Raw genomic sequence first — 6,857 nt, 5'->3', positions numbered from 1 at the left:
TGTTTCTATCTCTCTCTCCTTCTCCCTTCCTCTCTGAAATCAATTATATATATATTGATTTATAATAATACATATGTTATTTTTAAAGTGCTTGGGCTTATAAATTGAAGAACCACATGGGAGATAGAAAGGTGGCGAGTCAAAGTGAAAGTCAAGGTGAAGCTTTACTGGCGTGTGGCTAACTAACAGGGTAAACACTGACCAGTGAAGTGGAGGAGGCTCGAATCGGAGAATCATTTGTCAGCATTGTATCAAATTAACCTGGTTTGTAGGAGTCAGAAAGAGATTGCTGTCTTTAAGTTTCAAAGTTATCATTTGAAATGTATTCAAGCTCAGCCACTATTCACAGATTCTGTAATTATAAATTTACCTACTCACTAACATTTATTTGTAACTCCAAAAACAATAGCCTCAGCACTTTAACTGTTGTCCACATGCGCAGGGGAACACATTTGAATCACTGATGCACATGTTCCCTGTGAGATCAAACACGGGGATTTTGCCCTCTGCTTTGGTCCCATTCTGTGAACAAGTCTCCTTTTCTGCAGTCTATTTAGTGCCACATTTTCCACACTTTTCTGCATTTTGTTGATTTCACTGTTTAACCTGGCCCCACGCATAGTGCTGAAGTGCTATCTAGCATTTCCAAGTGCAAGAAAGCTGTGCTGAGTCTTATAGAGAAAATATGCATATTTATTAGATGTGTCATTCAGGCATGGGTTATAGTGCTGTTAATTGTGGGTTTACAGTTAATGAAGCAACAATATGTATTCAATAAGGTGTCTGTCAACAGAAACAGACATAAAACAAAGTTATTCATTGATCAATTGATGGAAATGTGACCAGATACTCGCAGGGACCTAACCCAGTATTTCCCCAGAAACAGTGGTTCAGTATTTGCTAATTCATTGTTCACAGTGATTGTTTATAAGATAACCACTGAAAATGACAAGAACTGACTGTATTTTTAAGTAGTCCACATTTAAATAGATTATTAAAATGGGATGTTGATAATTCTTTAAAATATTTCTTAGTTCTGCCCTAACCAGTTTGGCTCAGTGGATAGAGCGTCGGCCTGCGGACTGAAGAGTCCCAGGTTCGATTCTGGTCAAGGGCATGTACCTTGGTTGCAGGCACATCCCCAGTAGAGAGTGTGTAGGAGGCAGCTGAATCAATGTTTCTCTCTCATCGATGTTTCTAACTCTCTATCCCTCTCCTTTTCTCTCTATAAAAAAATCAATAAAATATATTTAATAAAATAAAATAAAATATTTCTTAGTTCTGTGTTTTATTCTGCCATGATATATTTTTTGATGGGGCACATGATAATTAATAAAATGTTTTTATAAGTTTCTATATTGAAGCAAAGAAAATGCATTTTATTATCTTTCCAGAAAAACTCAAACTGATAATTTAGAAGAAATTTTATAATAATTTATTCAATTGTTATGGTTCTATCAGATTATGAGCCATTAAAAGTGGTTGTGTATTCAAAAAATGATTCTTAAACAACATCTTAAAACATATTTTAAATGTTTTTATCACCTTATATGCCACAGACAATATAATATTGGTACGTGTCTTTTCTCTACCTGAATTCGTATCTTTAGTACAAATTCATTTCTAAAATTTGATCATTATGGACAAAATTCCTTAATGTTTCCTAAGCCTTCTGTTTTATTTTTTCAGCTGCATATTTTTTCCTGTAAACATCTGAGATAATGTTACTGTTTATATCATCAGCTATAAAACCTACAGAGAAGCAAAAATATTTCAGGGCAGTGAACTTTATAGTAGTTTTTGTAGGAGCTAGAGAATATAAATTATTGAGAACAACCTCCTTATCTCTATGCCTCTGCTGCCCCCCAAAGAGAGTTCACACGGTTAGTGAAAGTAAACCTTGTTTGAGTTATAGGACTCAACACAGGACAGCATGCTTACTATTTAATTTAGATCCTTCTGAGAATTTAACATAGGCACAGACTGTTCATCAGTTTAACAGGCATTTAATAAACCAAATGAAGGTTAAGTGGATTACTTCTGTGATAAGAAAGTGGAAATGATTGAAGACAGGAGATCAGATGAAGACTGCGAACTCAGAGGCTCCAGCCAGACCACTTAGCTAAGTAAGCCACTCCCAACTTCTCCACCCTCAGAAAGTCTGTGAGATAAGTAATGCATGTTGTTTTAAGCCAATAAAATTGGGACTAATTTGTTATGAAACAATAAATAATGCATGTTATTATCACTACTTTGGATCAAGCATTTAAATGTATCTTAGCTGGTATTGATCCATGCAATTTGTAAGAAGGGGTAATTGGAACAAGCTTTAGTACTGAAATTCCAGAATTCTCAGACCACCAGGAAGATGCTAGTCCTGAGGACATTGCTACATAGATATCCGGAAACAATGAATATATAAAAATAGGATACAGACAACAGAATAAAAGAAATAGAATACATGGCCAGGATGTGAAGTGGAGGAAGGAGGCAAAAAGAATAAATGTATTTTCTTTATGCCAAATTCTGTGGATCACTGGGTTTTTTCGCTAATAGTTTCCTATATTCTTGGTGGAGAAAGAAGAGCAACAAAGAAATTAAACTAGAACTTAACAAGTAAACTCAACTTAAAATTCATGAGGAGTTTCTGGGTCTCAGCACTTACCGCACTAGGAGAAAACAGGACTAAATTTTATGTTAAGTTCAAAATTTTCCTGAGATATATATATACTCTTCCAGTGGACCTAAGACATTTAGGCTAATATGAAGTAAAATTCCAAAGCATGAGTTGATGTTTTTGTGTATTTTTTGTTCTATAGCAAGATCTAAGATTTGGAATTTGAGGTTCGGGGAAATGGGTACTATTTCCACAGTCCTCCTATATAGAGAAGACAGGAAGTTGGATATAATCAAGAATATTTTCTTGGGAAGTTTACAATGTGCACATGAGGAAACTGGGTTAGGAGAGAGAAAGATTAAGTCTAGAGGAAAAGTTTTAGAGAATGGCCTTATTCAAGGCACGTGAGGAGAAAGGGGTGTGAAGGAAGGGAGATTAAAGATATATTGTAGCAGAAAAAAAAACCTGAATAGAGTTTTACAGAAGTATAGATACCTCAGCTTGATTTAAGCTATAATAAAGCTCATTTTGGTTTGAAAGCACATTTTTTCTCTTTATCAGGTCTTGGCAAAAGCTATCAGAATCTGTTTAACTCAGTAACACTGCTGAGCAGATATTTAGTTGCTGAGGTAAATACACACTCTGCTGAAGGTAGTTTAAGTGGAAACTTTCCCCATTTTATCTGACACTGAAAATCTTTTTTTTTTTTTAATTCTGTATCTGTCTTTGGTTTAAGCTGTAATGCTGCTTTGTAATCACATCATTTTCATTGTATATTTCTTGGGTTTAAGAGATTAAGCAGAATTAGTTTTAACATCAGGGTATAACTTGAAAAAGCTTATTTCAAGTAAATTCATTATAAAATTTCACCATTTCAACTGTCTCCCTTAGAAGTACATTAAAGTACAGTAGTCACTCCTTATGTGAGGATATGTTCCAAGACCCTCATTTGATGCCTGAAACCACAGATAGTATTAATCCCTATATATACTATAATTTTTCCTGTACATACATACATACTTCTGATAAAGTTTAATTTATAAATTATACATGGTGAGAGATTAACAACGACTAATAATAAAATAGAACAATTATAACAATATACTGTAATAAAAGTTATGTGCACATGAGCTCTCTCTCTCTCTCTCTCTCTCTCTCTCTCTTTCTCCCTCTCACACACACACACACATACACACACACAAAATACTGTGATATTTTCAGACCTGTTCTGATGGTGGGTAACTGAAACCATGGAAAGTAAAACCGTGGATAAAGGAGGATGACTGTAACACATGTTGTCAAGGCAAAAGGACACGTTGGCTGAAACCCTGCTTGGTCATTGATTATAACTGTCATAGACATGCCAATAAAATAAGTTCACTGTTCAAAACAAGGTAATAGATTAAGGGTTTATTGTTTTTATGATCATCTCTTATTCACATGATTGTGAAGTTTCTGGCAAAGTGGGTCATAGAAAAGATACGTAAGTGTTGTATCATATCCTTGTAGGCATGCACCATGTGTAGTTTATTTAGTGTATACAGATATTATAAGACTTTAGATAATGGTATTAAAAGGCTGATGAATAAAATATTTTTCTATTGTTTATCAGATATTAATAACTAACCTTTAAACCATTCTATAGCACCCAGAATGTAAGTTTTATCCTTCATTGTAATTTTAGATAGGAGAGAAGTTCAGTGTGAGTTTCCCAGAGGTTGTCTACTTCAAATTCATTCATAATGTCATTAATAGAACTCAGTGGATGGAGACATTCCAGAAATAGATATTTAAGATGGGTAAGCATAAATTGTCATTTAAAAAATATTTCAGAAATAATTGGCCATCTAATTTGAAATTCAATTTATAATATTCATGCAGTAACTAAATTATAAGAAAAACATAGTCCCAGGAATAATATTTAAGAATTGTGAGGAACTTGTGGTGTAATGCAATGGGCATACGTGTAGGATGATAATTTTTATCTTAACCTTCAAAAATTAGCAATCATTTTTGTTCAACATTCAAGTGAAGACAGTGATTAGAGCCAAAAGATGAATAAAAATGTGTTGCTTGATTGAAATTAGCTTTTACTAAAATTAGTACTGACTTTGTTCTTTGTGAGCTAATCAAGCTCATCATGTAAGTGGCTGCCTTTTTTCCTTTAGAATAGATTCCATGTAAATGAAATAATATGGTGACTTGGTTCCCAAATTTCTCATTGGTTAGTCATCTTATTATACATTTTACAATATTGTTATATGAGTTAAATCAAGACCTTTTTTGATTATATGACTAGAGGTCATTCAGTCATTTTCATTGTAAGTGCATAATTAAAGCATAGAAGTTGTTCATAATCAGTCATAAGAGCCTGAACGTAGAGTTGATTAAAGATTTAAGAACTTATTCTCCTGTCAAAATGTACTACTCTCACATACCTTTGTGAGTCTGCCTGTCATATAAGAGTTTCTGGGAAAACCATATAGAAGAAGAGAATACACTCTTTTGATGACTTAATATTGGTTATGTGTAATTTGGGTTGAGAGCTGGGAGCAAAAGACAGGACATGTGGTCTCAAGCCACGGATTTCAATCTTCAGCTCGTGGTCCTATCCTGCATATCAAAATGTCTACAGTTGCCCTAGCTGGTTTGGCTCAGCGGATAGAGCATCAGCCTGCGGACTGAAGGGTCCCAGGTTTGATTCAGGTCAAGGGCATGTATCTGGATTGAGGGCACATCCCCAGTAGGGGGCGTGCAAGAGGCAGCTGAATTGATGTTTCTCTCTCACTGATGTTTCTAACTATCCCTCTCCCTTCCTCTCTGTAAAAAATCAATAAAATATATTTTTAAAAAATGTCTACAGTCATTTATAGCTCTAGCTCTGTTATCCCTCTTAGGATATGTGAGTCCGGCCCTTCAGAGTGTTCTCTTCACTCATCTTTGCTAGATTTCAAAGATGACATGTTAACAAAGATGACATGTTAATCTAACCACTGAGGATTCTAAATTTTAGGATGTTTTTTAAAAAAATAAATTGACTACTTCTTCAGCAATGGAAGTGAAAGAAGGAGCTGTCCTATGCTATGTCAGGAATGCTATGGGAGATACTTCTGTGGGGACTGGATTGGGAGATCTGTACTTTTATTCCACCTAAAAATTATTTTTTCCCTTCTTCTTTTAAGAACCTCTTTTCTGCTTTTTCTTTCTCCATCAAAGCAGCATAGAATTTGTAGTGGAGACAGAATTTGTACAGAATTTGATAAGCTGAAGAAAAGATATCATTTCCTTTTGTTCCTCCCTTTAAGTCTCAGACTTTTATGTTCCTTCACAACTTGTTTACTAAGCTAGGTGAGTTGTACAGAGAAAGTAGGATTCCTTAAGCATTTGTGTTGCATTTTAATATATGTGTTGTTGTTGTATTTCTAATTAGCAGTGCTTTCAGGGTTAGCATTATTCTGATAATCCTTGGAAAGAGATTCTGAAAGTTCAGTATTATGTTTGTTTGAATTAATGCCTCATTATTATCTCACAAATCAATACACTGAAAAATAAAAGTAAATGTACATTCAAACTCTTTACCAAAAGTAATCATAGTAGCATGTATTATTTATTGCTGCATAACAAATTAGTCCCAAATGTAGCAACTCAAAACAACTTATTCTATGGTGACTTAAGGCTATCTATTAATATTTGTGCTTAAAATTTTAGATTAAATAATACAACTAGAGTGCATTTTTAAAGTCTAAATGTGGGTTATAGAAGACTAATTTTGTTGTTCATTGGTTGGAGGTGTAGAAGGTACAGTTGGGTAACAGGGTAGATATAGGTGATGTGTTTTCTGAGTGCAGGGCCTCTCAGCCATAGTTAGAGAACACAGTTTTATTGCAAAACCCATTTTTAGAGTGTCCAAGTCAGAATTACATTTGCAGCTTTAGCTATACACACATAGCTTGAGGGAGGCTTGAAAAGAATTATAAGTAGTTAAATCTATGCAATGTAAGTGTAAAATAAGTTTAAATAAATCAACACAAACAAAAGAATTATTGAGCACCTGCTATATTCCAGACAATATCCTAATCTAAGCTCAAAAGCTGATGTGAATGGGTGCTAGGGAGCAGATTAATATGCGTGTAAGGAGCTGGTAAATTATAGTCAATAGAGAGTACCATACAGTTGTTCTTGGCAATACTTGCACTTTCCTGAGCTACATTGGTGTTTACTTAAAAAAGTTGTGCACATA

The sequence above is a fragment of the Myotis daubentonii genome, chromosome 5, assembly GCF_963259705.1.
Source record: "Myotis daubentonii chromosome 5, mMyoDau2.1, whole genome shotgun sequence".
In the NCBI taxonomy this organism is placed as follows: domain Eukaryota; kingdom Metazoa; phylum Chordata; class Mammalia; order Chiroptera; family Vespertilionidae; genus Myotis; species Myotis daubentonii.
This window is presented reverse-complemented; position numbering follows the sequence as displayed.